The following is an 18,192-nucleotide window of genomic DNA, read 5'->3' as shown; positions in this document are numbered from 1 at the left end:
CAATTATTCTACAGAGTCATTCAAACTAACTAACAGTGGTAACAGCTGTCCTCCACCTCACGTCCTTTTCAGAAGCATTTATATATGCCAAGTAAATGTAATCTCATTCAATAAAAAACTGTCTGATGTAGTCCACTGAATGAAGGTGCCAATAATGAAACTCAGTAAATAAAACAACATTAAGCAGCAATCAGGTTATCTTGCATTTTTTATTTTAATCTTTTGACAGAATCTTTTGGAATAGAGTCAGGTTACGAGAATTCTACTGCAAACTGATCAAGAATTTGACAGGATCTACCACCGTAATTGTTTTTTCCTTCCTTGATTTCATCTCCTTACAATACTGTTTCTTCCTTCTATTCCCCTGTCTGATGGATTTGTTAGTAGCAGCCCAAATCGCATCATAACTTCTAAGGAATTTAGATGGCATATTCTACCCTACTCCCCAAAAAAATTAATTCACTTTATCTTTCCACACTTGGCTAAAATTCAGAAATTTGTATGGCAGTTACAATTACTCCAAAACATAATCCTCCTTCACTGATGCCAAAAAAGCATGGGACAGTATAACATATTTTTCTTCAATATAATTTGTCTTCTTATCCTGTTAATAACATGAATTTTTTAGGCAGTTGAGCTTCCTGCTCTTCTTCTGTTTTGTCTTTTCACTTAAAACTACTTCCATCCCTTCTCATCCAAAGCTTCTTTCCATATCCACCTCTCCTCTTCCATGTTTCAAAATATTTTGTGATCTCTTACTCTATTCTTTGCAGCCAGTAATCCTTCTGACCTCAACACTGATCAGCACTAGTTACCACAGTCCTCTAGCTGGGCCTACATCTGTCTACACATCTGTCCTACTACTGCTAATTTTTTTCTCCTGTGACAACTTCCTCTAAAGAGCAAGCATGCACTTCATACCAACCCCCCCCCCTCATTTTCCATCTGATACAGTCACACAACAACACGCTTCTATATTACAGAAATCCCTTCACCATTCATCGCTGCTTTCAGTTCCAATGATTACACCATTCCTGTCATTAGAATGAATCGCTCTGTCTCTTCAGTAAGTATCTCTGCCCCCTTCAAAATGGTGACATCAACCATTCAGTTCACATTCTTGCCTTCAGCATTTGCATACCAACCCTTACCATCCATAAAATCCTCCTTTATTTCTCATGTTCCTTTTTCAAATGGTCTTATTTCCTATGTGAGAACATTCGGACAATGCTGGTTCCTCAAAAAACACCTCCTCTACACACTCCTTCCTCAGCATCTATCCCCTGTACAGTTTATCATCTCACATATTAATGCCAGTAGTATAAACAATAAATCTGATCTACTAAAAACATGGCTTCTTAACTGCAACCCAATCATCATTGTTCTTTACATCCTAAATAATTTAAAAAAAAAATTTGATAGATCACTGAATTTCAAATGTATTCTTACTCCAAAACTTGTCAGATCCCATCTGTGTGGAACTTATCAACAATCTTACCTGTCACCAGCAGCAATAAACTTACTAACTATATCATTACAAACCAGTAACCTTCTTCATCTCTTAGATAAAATATTTGGAAACTAATCTATAAACAGATTCTGGATCACATAGTAATTTTCTGCACCCTCAGTAACTCGCACATTGTGTCAGTCTGACATTTAATACAAGCACCTCTCTGTATTCAGCAAATTATGATATTTTCAGCAACACAGAAAAAGGCCTTCTCACTGGTACTCTCTTTGTCAATTTAAAAAGAGCATTGGTATGGTGAACCACTGCCTCCTTTTAAACAAACTTATCTACTTGGACTTCACTGATCCTATCTTAACATGGTTTACAACCTACTTACAAAGTAGCCTATTAATGCTCTATGTAAATCCTAAACTTCTAACTGCATCATTTTGTCAGTTGTTGTACTTAGGATTTAGTTCCATACTAGTTTCTTTGTACATTAATAAATTTTCATCTGCTTGTCCAACCATAAAAATAATGATATATGCAGATACCTTTATCCTACTAAAATAAGTAACAATTGTATTGGCAAACTGCTCTACAAAACCACCTTAAAAATGTTGTGCCCAGCTACACAACAATAATCTAATTTTAAATGATACCAAAACTCCAAACATAATATTTGGTGCACCACAAAAATTCTTCAATAACTCCTCGATATACCTCACAATCTGTGTGGGAACTTCATTTTCCCACAACCACCCTTAAATATCTAGGAGTAACTGATGGCCTGTTCCTTTATTTCTACTGACACGTCAATGATACTGTATCCAAAGATCTCTCCAAATGTACGCATTGTTACAAAGTTGGTAATCACCTAACCCCAGACCCAAGATATTCTATAGCCAAGTCATTCATAATGCCTACAGTTTAATTTACAAGTTCCATCATTTTACTCTGCGACTTGCAACGTATGTGCACATTACACGAAAGCCCAAAAAGATATGTTATTGATAGACTTAATCACCACTGCCTTCTCCTGCATCTGTCAGGCCTCTCCTCTTTTCTGAAACAGCTGTCTTTTTGCCACTACTTTCTATGAACTCATCTACCTACAACTCCATCTTATATTGCTGGTAAACTAACAAGAAACAACTATTATTCCCTCGGAAATAATCTCCTGAATGCATAGCCTTACTTAGACCACTCTTTATTCTTATCATCACTGAACATTCTTTCACAAAGCTGTCATGATATTATAGAGTGGTGTCCCATCAGAATCATGTTGCATTCCCATTTTACAGTCATTCACAACCTCACTTTACAACCACATGGTAGCTTCCACAAAACATAAAATCTACTTGTGTAACCCCACCTAGTAACTGTTAAACATACCCCCCCCCAAATTAGCCATAGATCTACTGTTGCTTACACTTTAAGACTGTTTCCCTTCATTAATCTGTCACAGACTCTCCATTCTCTAATCTCTAAAAATCTAATATTTATCCTGCCAGTAAGTCTTTCTGTGCATCATTCAGAGTAATAACCCAGTGTAAAAGTTGCACATCAAAAGCGTGTAAATTCAAACAGATACAAAAGCATAAAATTGGTAATTTCTCTGTACACTTTGCAGCTATTTATTTATAGGTTCATAGGATGTTACTAGGCTATTGAACTGAGGGTCGTTTTAAGCCTAGCCTATTACACCCATTATAGTTCAAGAGAAAAAGTCTAGTCAATGCCTAAGATTATTATTAGTAATGAATACCCATGTCCAAGAGGGATGTGAGAGCTATTTCCAGCAAGAATTTGTGGTTTCCATCCATTCATCCAGGCTCCTTTTGAATAGAGCCATAGAGGTGCTCTTCTTAACATGAATTGGTAGCCTATTCCAGAGAAGTAGAAACCTCTGTGAGGTGAATTTATCTCTGCAGCATGTCCTATTTAAATCGCAGGCCACATTTAAATCACTGGAGCAGGTAATTCTAGTCCCATTTGACTTACGAATGTGAAGTAACTTGATCAGGTTGGGGTCAAAGATTGCTCTGTAAGCCAGGCACAAGTCTCCCCTAAGCAGCCTATATGCTACTGAATACAGTGACAAAGACATCAGTCTGTCTATGTCAGGCACATGCTGAAGACCCTGGATCTATCTAGTTAAAAATCTCTAGTGTCTTTCCAATTGCTGCAGGTGCCTGGTATGGTACATACCAAAGGAGGAATTATATGCAATTATGGGCCTAATAAGGGATGAGTATAGGGGGTTATAACCTCTTTTGCTCTTGAGGCTATGCTTTTGCTAATCAAATGTGTGACACAGAATGCCTTTCTTATTACAGTGGACAGATGGTGATCAAAGTTTAGGTCACAGTCTACTTCCATGCTCAAATCCCTCACTACAGCATTCATACTTAAGGTAGTATTGTTTATTTGATAGTTAGTAAGGACACTGCTTTCACCAAAGTGGATGATGATGTATTTTTTTGCATTTAGTTTGAGTCCATGGCTATGGCACCAATCGTTGGTCTGTGTAAGCCCCTCTTGGAGTACACTGACATCATTTGGAGAGTCAACGATTGCGCCAAGTTTGCAATCATCAGCAAACCTGGTCAGTCACAGCCGCTTTGTTTTGGCCTCAATGTCCAAGAAGTAAATACCAAACAAAAGGGGGCCCAGTAATGACCCTTGTGGAACCCCACTGGTGACAGGTCTGCTGGTTGATGGGGAGTCACCCACTTTGATAGCATGTGTACTGTTAGTGAGCCAATTTGTGACCCACCTAGCAACAAAGGGGTTGACATTTAGGTGGGTGAGTTTGTCAATAAAGCCTGAATGGGGGATTGTGTCGAAGGCCTTTGCCAAGTTCCAGATATGCTGCGTGTACTTGCCCTCATCTGTGGTCCTGGTCACATTTTTGAAAAAAAGTATACTAGGTTTAACAGGCATGATCGACCCTTTACAAAGCCAAACTGGGTTGGATCAAGGGTTTGGATGTCACGTATATCTTTATTTATGAGGTCCATGATGATAAGTTCCATGGCCTTGCAGATAAGGCTAGTCTGGCTTATGGGTCTATAATTCGCTGGATCTGTTGATAAGCCGCACTTGTGGAAGGGGATAATGGTTGTGGTTTTTCATTCAGCTGTGACAAATCCTGTATTCAGTCTGTGGTTAAATAGGGTACCTAAAGGGGTTGCTAATTCCTGTTTTATTTTGTTTAGAATGCAGCCTGGGATGCCACCAGGACTCACAGAGGCTGCCTTTTTTTTGTCTTAGACAGAGGTTTGATGACCTATTCTTTAGATATATGGAGTTGGGGAGCTGTTGAAGGTATGGTTTGTGATATGTTTGTAGGTGATAAAGGGGAGAAATTTTCACCAAACCTGTCCGCTAGTAAGTTAGCAATTTCTGCAGGATCAGTGTATGTGATATCACTTGTCACTAGTTCAGCACATGTCTTGAGTCCTACCTTTTAGGCAAGAGGTGTAGCTAAAGAAAGCCTTATGGTTATCCTTAGCTGTGTTTGCTAAATTTTTCTTGAAGTCACCCTTACAGGATTTTGTAAGTTGTCTTATTTGTTTATTGAAGCTTAGGATGGTACTTTTCCAGTACTGAAACATTCCTTTGATATTTAGACAATAGCTTCTTACACTTGTATAGTTTATGCGAGATGTCCACTAGGGTAACTTGTTTTTCTTGAGACTCTTACTTTGGTCCTATCCAGCACAACTGAGTCTATACATTTGTATAAGTGTTGGTACAAGGAATCAGAGTATATTTTGTTATAGTTGCCAAGACCATCTGTGGGAACTGGGGCTTGGAAATCATTTATGCCAACCCCTAGGAGTGTATAATTGGCTTTGGTGAAGTTTTTTAATGTGACTTCACGTCTGATGGGTTCTGGAGTTATTGCTTCTTCAAAAGTGACTGATTTATGATCAGGTTTTTCTAAAGAGGGTCCTATACTTATGGTAGCGCAATGGTCTCTCATGTTGGTGAGAACCAGGTCAAGTATATTTGAGCCCCTGGTAGGATTTTGTACAATTTGTTCCAGAGCACAGTAGATGCATGCATCTACTGTGTTCTGCATTCAGTTTATTACTGTTACCATTTTTATATGCCCTATAATTGAGTTGTTCAACATGATCTGTATGTTGCCTTTTTTAAGAAAAATGATCTTCACTAAAATCTTTAGTATTGCCACTCAGGATACTATATTACCAAGACATAGAAAATCAATACAATTTACAATAAAAAATAATTGGGTCTACTTTATTCTCTCAAAAGCTGAAATGGGTGAATACAAATAGTACGACATGTAAAGAGCGAACAAAACCGTGAAAAGAGGTGTCGAATCATCATAGTTGGCCCGTCTGTGGTATAGCTCTGTAAGGTAAGTGTGCGATAGTTACGGACCTTAGGGTTAGGGTGCGGGTTAAGGTAAGTGAATAGGTAGGTAATGTATGTAAAGTTTAGTGTAGGGTTTTGTTAAGTGTATGTGTGTGGAATATTTAGTTTGTTTGGGTATAGCTCCGTAGCAGAATTATGCGGTAGTTACGGACCTTAAGGTTAGGGAAGGGTTAAGGATAGTGCATAGATAGCTGTGTATGTGGGGTTTAGTGTAGGGTTAGCAGAAGGGTTTTGGTGCTTTAATTTAGGGTTAGAAGTAGGGTTTTGGTTAGTGTATGTATGTGTTTTTTTTTATTGTGTTTGGGTAGGTAGTGTGTTGCGGGCAGTGGATTGGCCGACTATGACGGTTCAAGGTTTTAAATTTCACGGTTTAGTACGTTCGATGTATTCGCGGTTCACTCTTTATGTGTCGTGCTATTTGTATTCACCCTTTTCAGCTTTCAAGAGAATAAAGTAGACCCAAAGAATCAAGGTAATGCACTCATAAATAGAAAGATACCCAGAAGATATTAGAAGTAAAGACAGGGAAGGGATTTTAGGATACAAAGGATACAAGTAGCAGATAGCCCTGATGCACACAAGTTACCAGGCTATATAAAAACATTAATTTTAAAAGCTGGAAGAGTAGAGATCACTGAAAAGTAAAAACACATTTGATTAAGTGTTTCTTCTATGCATAGCAGACAGGTTTTTTTTTTTTTTTTGTTAAATGATTACACTGGTTGTGATGTTGCCATCTGACATTATTGTATTTATTTATTTTGAGTACAGGTTTCAAATCTGACCTGTAAGCTGTTCTTTTTTTTCATTCAGTGGCATTTACAGCCTGCTTTTAAATGTTTATTGCATCATGGACTGTAAAGAAGCTAAGCTCTATCAGCAATTTCTTTATCTCAGTTCCTCAGCTTACCTTCACATCATGTGCTATATTCCTCATATCACACATAAGAGCCAGGATTTAAATGTACCTTGACAAAAATTTTACTGTCAACATCCACCATCTAACACTTCAAATTTTGTAATAGACCTTAAACTCTGTCAATGACCACTAGTGAATTGTTAAAACACTGCCTGGAAAACCATCTTCAATATACCCAGAAAAGATAATTTATACTTAAGTTTCCTAAGCTGACATCCCTTAATAACTTCAGCAAACTGAGACCTTTGCATTAAAGTACTATATGCCCTGGAAAATCTTGATCGGCTTGTATCTTCCTAATGCAGAATACATTTTTCTAGGTTGCCAAATTTGCCATAATAAATGTTTCTCATGCCAAGTCACACATTGGACTTCTTATCCTTGAGGTTTTCCCATAACTTGTTCCAGAATAGTCAGCAGTAAATGATTTTCAATGCCCAGCAACCTGTACTAAAAACAGTCGCCATTTTCTTTGCTACATGCAACTCATGCTCCAAACTCTCATGTCTCTCTAGTATCCTGATCAGTCTTAAATGTCATCATATAGCCTTGTCCTATATGCTCACCAGAAGCTGCTCAATAGACACCCTTTGGTTATTGATTTAATAATATTCCTAATTGTGTGACGGTGCTGTTTGAATGACATAATAATATCAGACTGCTCAGTACAAAATTCACAGCCTTCATCTTCACACCAATCCAAGTCATTCACATTCATCTTCAGCTTCTGGGAAAAAAATGAAACAACTGATACAAAAAACATCAACTAGTACTAAATCAACATCTTGGGCCCATGACTTAACACATTCCTCTTCTCAATGATATCTTGTATTGACAGGCCAGATGTTATGCAGTCAATCATACCATCAACCACTTCTTCCAAAATCATACTGTGTGACACCATTTCAGCAAACATCTTGACATCAGTTGCCTTACTACTTTAATCAACAATGCAACAGTACATTACACAAACTTTAAATTAAATTAACCCCAACATTTAAGTAAAAAAAAAAACATTTTTTATGAAGCAACTACTATAGTCATCCAACCACTTCAACCACTTCAAGCACTGTGACATCTCCAAATGTTCCACTTCTGTTGAATGTCTCTGGACGCCTATAAGGTGTGAAAGGATTTTGAGACAAACACTGTCACCTGGCTAAGAAATGAGAAACAAACAGAGACAAACAAGTAACTAAATAGCATTAGTAAGCCAAATTCCACATTGTGCTGCATTTTATCCTTTAAGGGTGGAATGGCAACCTGAGGTATACCTCATACACCCAATAGCATGAACCTTTGATCGACAACTAATAACACATGATTGAAATATTCTTTCCTATATGTAGCTACCAACTGCAGGATGCACAGGATTGGTCAGTATGATAGTCTACAAAGTTGTATAATATTTGATTTCTATAGAGATGTAAGAAATGGGTGTATAGCTTCCTTTTCTGGTAAGGAATGGAATACATGTTCAGAACTCATCTGCACTGAGTTTTAATTTTATCCAAAGTAAAATTACATACACTTCTTCGAAAAAATATATTTTTTTCTCATTAGAAAGATGTCATGACCAAAATCCCTGTACAAACAATGGCAAAAGGATTCAAACAAATTCACTGATGAACTGCACATAACTCCTGAAAACTAGAAGTACGTATTTAAATATAATTTCCACAGATTTTCACTAACAACTGCTAAGTACTGATTGAGATATGCCAACTTTATTATGCACCAAATATATGCTTGTGTGAAAAAAAGGAATGTGAAGGTATGTAAAGTCACATTATATTTGATTTCTATGTAGGTAGGAAAATAACTTCTTCTGAAAATGTAGAATATAATATGTGGCCAGAAAATATTTGCACAGAGCTGCCATTATACCAGAAGTAAAATCCTGTAAATATATATATATACATATATATATATATATATATATATATATATATATATATATATATATTGGAAACATAACTATTTATATCAGTGGAAATCTGCCAAGACTCTTGGCTCAAATTTAGACACACAATAAAAGACACAGTAGTACATGGAGATGAAGATGGGAGAATGTTTTTATAGCTTAAATAAACAGCTAAGCAAATTCTGTAGCTCAGTGGCATGATATATTTCCTAAGAATTTTGTTATGAAATAGCATGTTTCAGAGATCTAGAATTGTATTAGTAGAGACCTCAAAAAGGCTTGCGTAGCCATTAGACAGGTCTATATCACTTTGTCGAAGTGACTAACTGTCGAATGCCTATTCATCGAATTTAATCCATCAAAAGCTAAATCTGTCAAATCTTCATTTATGTGAATTTTTTCCCAGGGAAAAAAATAGTAGGCCAACATAGCAACCATCACAAAACCCACATTATTTAAAACCCACCCAGGTGGGGGGCTGTACACCCCCAACAAAATATACCAACTCTGAGATCGCACTACAGTGGGGAAAAGGGCAAATTCCCAATAATGGCCAACTAGTTTTTTTTTTCCCTGGGAAAATATTCAGGTAAATGAAAATTAAACGCATTTAGCTTTCAATGGATTAAGTCTGATGAATAGGGATTTGACAATTAGTAACTTCAATGAAGTGATATAGACCCCATTAGACTGCTTAATTTTGTGCCATTTAATAAATAAAATTTGTATATATTTTACATTTGTTATGGCTGGCAGAATCAAATATGAGAATCATGCATCTGAAATTTTGAGATTTTGCAATTTCTTTGAAGTTACTACGACTAACTCCTGAAATGTATGTAATGTGAGACTGACTTTATAGTAGTCTTGCCTTGAAACATTTATAAGAAAATCCAAAAGCATTACAGAGAAAGGGCTGTTTGTAGTTAGTGCCAAATTATGATTAGAATAACCATTAGAAACTCTGAAATACTGCAACACTTCTAAAACACTTGTTATAAAATGTGCAGCTATCAATTATTTTCATGGTATAAATATAAATGTGAAACATAAATATGTACCATTTGTATGATATGAAGTCTAATATGGCAATGTATTTTGTATAAAAGTAAGATCACTAATTTTAAATGTGATACAAATGGGATTAAAATATTTTCCCTTTAAAATTCAAAATACAGTTTCTCCACTGTCCTTTATTCTAGGAGCAAATTTCAGGGCATTTTAAAGCTAATTGCCCCAGTATAATGCTTTAAACGTTGTATAAGATTATGTCAAACCGTGATGGATATGCAGCATTTTATATAATGGGAGCAAAAAGAGTGAAAATGGGACATTTGTAAGGACACAGCATTTCTGAAAATGACCACTAACAAACAAGTTTATTTTGTAACCAACATCTACAAAAGGATTTTATTTAATTTTATTTATTTTACATTTGTTGATCGGGAGTGTCCAGCTGAGCTAATGCCCTTTTCAAGCGGAGGCCCGGGGAGAAAAGCTCCAAAGATATACAATGCAATAAAAGTAGCAATACAGATGCATTTCAATAAAAATAGCAATAGAGGATTTTGGTAGTTTTACGTAAGCTACATACATGTATGTTGTTGACAGATAAAACAATGCTATGAACAAAAAGGAGAATGTCAAAGTAGAATAAGTTGTATGTTTTGGTTTAAAAAGAGAGTTGAGTAAATATAAGGTTTTGTCTGCAGAGTAGCAAACACTTAAAAGGTTAGATAAGAATTTTAGGGAGCAGATTACAGAAGAAGCTTTGGAGGTTGAATAGGAAGCATAGGATGAAGTAGCTAACGGTAAGTTTTAGTAAGTTAGTTTGACTGTACTATAAAAGGTAGGTAATAATCAGGGAGGGTGAGTACAATGGCAGGACCAGTGTTTTTTAAAGTGGTCTTTGGTTGCTAGCTTAAATTGTTTGTGGTGAGTCAGGGACATTATTTATAGTGGGAGTTTGTTCCATGCACTAGAGGGATGGTAGCTATATAAGTTGCACCCTGTGTTGGATTTGGCTTTATGGATTTTTAGTAGGTCTTGGGCTGAGCTTCGGAGAAGTCTGTTAGGGGAGTAGTGAGAGATGAGAGAAGATAGACTTGGACAGAAATCAGGCTGATATAGGATGGAGTGCATGATTTGGAGTTGAGATTGTAGGAACAGGTAAGGTAGTTTGGACCAGTTCAGGTATTTTAGGGAGAGACAGTGGTAAGATGTATATGTTTGTTGTGCTGCAAATCTAGCTATTTTGTTGTAGGTTGATTCTAATTTGGTAAGCAAGGACGATTTCAGATTTGTGAGTATTTGGGAACAATAGGTTAAGCATGGTAGAAGGTAGGCATGGGTAAGAGAAATCCTAGCTTTAATAGTTAGGAATTTGTAGTTCCTGTACAGTAGTCCTAGCTTTTGGTGGGTTTTTTGATACAATTGTTAATGTGAAAATCAAATTTTAGTTGGTTGAAAATGGTAATGTCAAGGAGTTTTGTACTAGTTTCCACTTCTACAGGAGTATTGTTTAGGGACCTTATGGAGAAGGAAAGTTTAATGTGGTTTGCAGATTTAGGTAGAAAGAGTAATAATTTTGTTTTCTTAGGGTTGAGGATGAGCTGATTATTAGTGAGCCATGTCTCTACTGAGTTGAAAGATGTCTGGGTATTTGTTAGTAGTTCTAAGGGGGAATTAGCAAAAGTTATGACTGTACAGTCATCTGCATATTCGACAATGTTAGACTAAGGACAAGAGGAGTGGAGTGAGATGGTGAAGATATTAAAGAGTAGCGGTCCAAGAATGGAACCTTAGGGAACACCAGTTCTTACTGAGAGAGGGGTAGATAGTGCTGAGTCCCATTGTACTGACTGCAGCCTATCAGAGAGATAGCTAGAGAACCATGCAACTTTATCAGGGGAGAAGTTTAGGTCTACAAGTTAACTAAGTAGCAGAGTGTGTGAGAATGTGTCAAAAGTCTTAGAAAGGCCAAGGAATAGACAGGATATAAGTTTGTGATCATCTTTAGCAAGGGCTAAGGGGTTGAGAACTGATAGTAGAGCTGTGGTTGTACTATGCTTGAGACAGAAGTCATGCTGTGTTGGAGTGAGAAATTTTTCTTGTAAGAGATAATGCATAACTTGTTTGTATATACATTTCTCAAGGATTTTGAAGAGAGGGGAGAGGATAGCTATAGTTCTGAAATTAGATATTTCTGTGGATTTACCTCCTTTATGAATAGGAAGAGTGTAAAACTGTTTCCAGATAGAAGGAACTTTAAACTCAGAGATGGAGCGATTGATTAGTATAGATACAGGCATAGCAAGGGAGTGCGCAGCAATCTAGCGAAAGTAAGAAGAAATAGTGTCTGCTGATACAGAGCATGGTTTGAGCTTTGGGAGTAGAGTTCTGATACAGTCAGTGGAGACAGGTTTGGAAGAGAAGGACTTTACTGAGATAGTGGTTGAGGGGTGTATAGGGAGGTGTGAAGTATTGTTGTTTGAGAGGTTGGAGTTCAATAGTTTTGAAATGGATTCTATAAAGCAAGTGTTGAAGGTATTGTCAGTTATTTCAGGTGACTTGTCAGAACATGGGTTTGGTGACGATGGGTTACCTGGATGTAGTATTTGGTTTATAGCATTCCAGGCATAAGTGCTATATGTCTTTAGTACTGTGACAGCCTTTCCTTCTTCCAACTCTTCTCCAAACCTGCATGCTATCTAAATAGGGTAAACTACTTTCCCTTTACATTTGTTTCTCTCCTCTCCCCTCATCTTTCCTTCCTTCTGGCTACTCTTTAAGCAGATGTTCCTGGCTTTCAGGTAAGGATTACCAGAGGTAACAACAACTTGCAGAACAAGCACCTAATCCATGATGCTTTTAAAGGAACAGTTCCTCATTTTGCTTCATAAGCATTCTCTGTTAAGCTGTTCATACTGGTTTACCATCAAATGGTCGACAGTAACTTGGTCGACAGCCACCTCCTCGACCATGGTAAGAGTGACTGTCGGAATATCGACATTCATTTGTACATCTGTTTAAAAGGACACAGGCAGGGAGTTTCAGCATGTATTTCAATGGGAGATTTCCACCTTAAGGTCGACAGAATTTGTCGACATTGCTGCGTCAATCATACAACCTACTTCATATTAATGAGTCGACATTATTTGTTGTGGAAATCAGCGTTCATGGACATGATTTTCATCCTTTTGATAGTAGACCATTAATACTAAGCTAACAGCCCTTGTGGCCTATTTTAGGCCTAGCCAATTACCCCATGCAACAATCAAACCCTGCATCTTATGCAGGTAAGGTAAGCACCTTAAACATCATGCCAACTGCCTCATGACTTGTCACATATTCAGTGTTATACTTCTTAAGAAAAACTCTACAGTGACTAATATTAAATCATAATTTCATCAACAAAATGTTTAGAAGGATAGAGCAACACAGTTATCTGTGTTGTGAGTTTCTAAATAAACTCGTTACTAAGTGTTCCACATTTTTTCAAATTTTTGTCTGTAATCTAAGAACCATTTTTCCACACTTGGGAGGCTAAACATTGAAAGTTTCATTACTTATTGAGGAAGCCACCAGCTGAATCATATATGGAAGACAGTATCACCAATTTTGAAGAGCATACTTAAAAATGAAACACCAGCTTGAAAACAAATTCTGAGTCAACATATTTAACTACCCTTCTCATCTGCTTCACTTGATTTCTCACATTAAAGATGATTTTTCAATCAACGAAGTACTCTGCTCCTTCTATTTCAGCTTTAACTATATGTTATTAAGAGACAGAAATACCTGGGGCCTTGCAACATTTGCCTTGCCATTAAGATACTTTAATGGCAGCAATTAGTAAAACACAGTTCAGATTTATGAAGCAAAAATAACACAGCTGCAAGCGGAAAGGAATGGAAATGTAGCTCATGAGATTAAATAGCAAATTATGCAAGTGATCATTTTGTTTGAAAGTATTTTATCAAAACATGATGGCAAAAATGCAGTAGAATATACATAGATAGAGCAAAATAATACATTTAAATTAAGCTATGGAGTTTAGTACAGTTTAACATGCAAGAAGTAACACTTTTCAAACTGAAATCTCCAAATACCCGTGTTTCTTGTACTCTGAATAACAGAAATGCGCCTATCTCTCTAGTAAATTTACATAATTTTTATTTTCTTTTTTAAGATTATTGACCTAGATTTGTTTGAAGCATTCTTATTGCTACTAACAAGACAGTATTGCCTCCTACATAGAAATATTGTATTCTGAAAGGCATTTCCTCATTTATTTATGTACTTACAATACATGAGCCAGATTATGAAATGAATATTAATGTCACTTTTTCTTGTACAGATTCTGAGAATAACCATCTGACACAGAAAGGGACCATGCATTTTTTCTGGCAAACAGACAGTGATTTCAACATATCTGAAGAGTAAAAAATATTTCCATAACCCAGATTATAGGCTAGATTGAAGACCTGAGCAGACTGCAGAGGATGCAGTAAGAAGATCATCTTTTACACCAGATAAACAGATGTATAATGCTCAGAAATACACATAGCCAATTATAAATCATATCTATGAGGTCAGAGCTTAGTGCATCACAAGCAAGGAAATTACCATAGTATAGCAGAGCTGGGCTATATGCCATTCATTCTGATAGTGCACTGCATACTGACTTCAGGATGGCACTTAGAAATAGCTGCAGAGGGGCACAGAAGCAGTCAGTACCATACATCTTATAATAAACCTCAGCTGCAGCAGTATTCAGGGGGTTGGAGTTCACTAGAGGGCACAAAAAAAAGTAGCTCTGGGTAATGTATAGTAAATGTAATACAGCAACAGATGGGTTCTTTGTGTGTGTGTGTGTGTGTGTGTGTGTGTGTGTGTGTGTGTGTGTGTGTGTGTGTGTGTGTGTGTGTGTGTGTGTGTGTAACAAGACACCGCATGCACTACAGCACAACTAGGGGACATAAGGAGTTATAAGATATGCCACAGAGAGGAACGTTATGCCCTCCAATAAATGCAATCCAACAGCACTTAAGGATATGCAACATTAGTCAGGGGGCACATAGCGATGTCACTGTGTGTGTGTGTGTGTGTGTGTGTGTGTGTGTGTGTGTGTGTGTGTGTGTGTGTGTGTGTGTGTGTGTGTGTGTGAGTGTGTCTGTGCTTCCCTGTCTACCTGCCTGTTTGATTGCCTTCATTTGCCTAAAGATCACACACAGCCACCAGGCCAGAGACAAGGGGCACAGGAAAAGCACATAGCAGCATTTTGCATCCTGTACATTCCAGTCAATAGCCATAGCACATTTGTAGGGTACATAGCAAAGCAACACTGCATACCCTGAGTTTACATTTCCCATTAGGTGCTTGGGAGGGGAGTGCAACATTGTAAGTATGGTACACAACACAGCAGAACTATGCAACATATTACAGTGACATACTAGGCACTCACGGTTAATTTGACATGGGGTACATCATTCTGGGGTATAGTGCAACAGTAGTAGTAGTAGTAAGATTTAGATGTAAGATAGTGTACATAGCTTAACACATGGCTACATAGCTGCACTATGCAGAGAAAAAGATGATAGTATGCTATGCAATCATTAAGACTAGGCTAATATGCAGAATTGCACAGAACAATTCACAAACATAATGATCTGTTTTATGCTCATTATCAATTGTGTATATTAGCTGTTCAATTACATTTACATATGCAGGATGGTGCAGTGGTGCAGCGGTAGCATTGTCACCTCACAGCAAGAGGTTTTCCGGTTTGATTTTCGGCTGGAGTGCCTGCTGTGCGGAGTCTGCGTGTCCTCCTTGCATTCGTGTGGGTTTCCTCTGGGTGCTCCGGTTTCCTCCCACAGTACAAAGATATGCATATGAAGTGTTCTCCCCTGGCCTCTGCTGAAAATCGGCTTCATTCCAAGTTGGATTTTCCCAGTAAACAAATATTAAATAAATAAACATTTCATTTGGGCTGTGTACTTACTATCATGCTATTAGGAGTCCTGCTACTTTAGGGTCCTCTGTTGAGCTGTACTGATGTCAGTTACAAGGGTCTATTCATGTGTTTTGATACTAATATCAGTGTTACCAATACAATAGTGGCCCACTGTGGAACACAGTAATCTGATAAAGTAGTGTCCTGTTGTGTGATAAATTAAGTATTTTGTGCTGGAAGTTTGGGGAATATATTTTGCAATGAGTGTTGAAGTCACATTCTCTAATCCTATAGTGCAGTTTATTTGATTTATCATTCAAGCAGACTTCCACATATTTCACTTATCATTTTTTTTTGTATTCTGCATACAAAGGCACCAGAACCATAGATCAGTAGTACCCCCTACATTAAAGCATCATGCAACTGTGCCCTGCCTGGCTGAAAATAATAACCCCAAAAAAATAAACTGGAACTTCTAGAAATCTGTCCTGCAGCACTCACTGAGTGAGAGACAATGAACTTTTGTAGTATATTTATACAGGTCAGCATTCAACTGGCTGACGAAGAAGTGATGCACTGCAGTTGCATCTTCTGCCGCCACTGTGAAACTTGGAGACTGAGCTGGTACTAAAGCAAACTACCCTTCTGTCAGCATGGTGATTCTTGTGAAGTTGGTGAACATTACAGTATTACCAACCATTACCCTGTCCCTGTCATCTTTCCCGTGCCATTTCTAGCTTCTCACTCAGGTAATCGCAGTGTCAGCTGGCAACAGAAGCTGGAGGAGCCAAGATTAACACTTCTGAGAGAGGCTAGATCCCAGGGAACAACTAGATCCCAGGTAACAACTAGATCCCAGGTAACAAGCTAACTGTAACCTAGCCATTATGCAAGTGGGACATTCTGGGCAGAAAGGAATGAAAGAGTCTCTGTCCAATTTTTATTTTGTTGCGCCGCAGGCAGGCATTCAGTTTTAAGGAAAGAATATGATTAGAAGGTGTGCTACCAGAGTAGGATGGTGAACCACTCTCTTCTTTCTAGCACTTGCTTTTGTTTTGTCCCAGACAACAGGCACTGCACTCTCACAATTCTTCTGATGGTGCGCTGTGCTTACAGCAGCATGCATCAGCTTTTCGTTTCTTTAATGCAGCAACAACACAACATTAGATGTTATTCTGTGTAGACAATCTCACCTTACTCCAGCCCAAAATGCTATGTTGTCAGCAATGTATGATGCATGTTTTTGATAGCATCTTACTTCTAGATTGCTATAAAGTGTAATGAACAGTACCACAGCTCCAGTCATGAGTCAGAAAGCTACAGTTTGATAATTTCAAAATAGCACTTATTTCCACACAGTAGCACTTTAACAGTGTGTTCCATCTTACGAAATACAAAGAAGAATGTCACAGCAGCAGTCAGAAAAGTACCACAATGCTAAATGTTGGTTTTCAGAATTGTAATACTTCCCTGCTGCTTTGAAGTGCACTTATATATTTTTATGTGTATTCTGGAATGCACAGGCATTAGAACCATAGCTGAAGGGAGTAAGTGGGCTGAATGGAAAATATCACAATTTTGTGCTTCATCAATAAACTAATGTCTTTCAGCTTTTCCCAGTTAGGGGTCACCACAGCAAAACTCCAGTCTACTAATGATTGGCAGCAGATTTTTACAGTGCCAAGGTGCCAGCCCAAAACCCAACCTTCAAAGAAGCCACACCCATTCACGCACACACCTACCTGCATGTCTTTAAACGTCACTCGACCACAGAGAGGACATGCAGACTCCACACAGAAGGCACTCCAGCCGAGAATTGAACTGGAGAACCTCTTGCTGTGAGGTGACAATGCTAACCACTGCACCAACACAGCACACAGTCCTGTGCTTCATCAATAAATAATGTTTTAAATAATGTTTTTCAGTTGTCTTACCTTTTGATTTGCTTTGTGGATTGCTTTTGACATGCTGCTTGGATTTTTTGCTCAGCCTACAAAAGTACAAGTTTGTTTTTTCTTCATGACTTCAAGTGGGATGTTACCTTCTGTTTGAAAATGGAACAGATAAGATGTTTTATTCATCGGCACTGAGAGAAAATAAAATGGATATGATTACAGTGCAGTTGAGTGAAGGAAAGTTACTTCAATCTGAGTGAGATTCTGCATAAAACTGAGAGTTCAAACCTCAAACAATCATTGGGTAGCTCTTCTGTATAGCTTTCATGAAGTCTATCTGTGGATCTAGTTTATGTTGGGTGCTGTTGTTTAAATATACTTCTGTATCCTAGTAAAAATGTTCATAAAATAAAACAGGAGTGGCTAACTGTCTTTGCAGATCACAAGAATTCTTAAACTTTGGTATTCAGCATCATTTTTCTCCACTTTGGTTTGAGCAATATCAATGGCTGTCATTAATTGGGTCCAGTACCTTTCCAATTGCTTTCTTTGCATTTTTGGTCTATTTATGTTTAAAACATTTAATTTATCACTCAGTAATGTGTCCTCTTTTAGTATGTGAATTACCATGAA

This window comes from Protopterus annectens, chromosome 1.part0, assembly GCF_019279795.1.
Source record: "Protopterus annectens isolate FY-2018-M chromosome 1.part0, PAN1.0, whole genome shotgun sequence".
Lineage (NCBI taxonomy): Eukaryota > Metazoa > Chordata > Ceratodontiformes > Protopteridae > Protopterus > Protopterus annectens.
The sequence above is the reverse complement of the archived record's forward strand: the minus strand, read 5'-3'. Positions refer to the sequence as shown.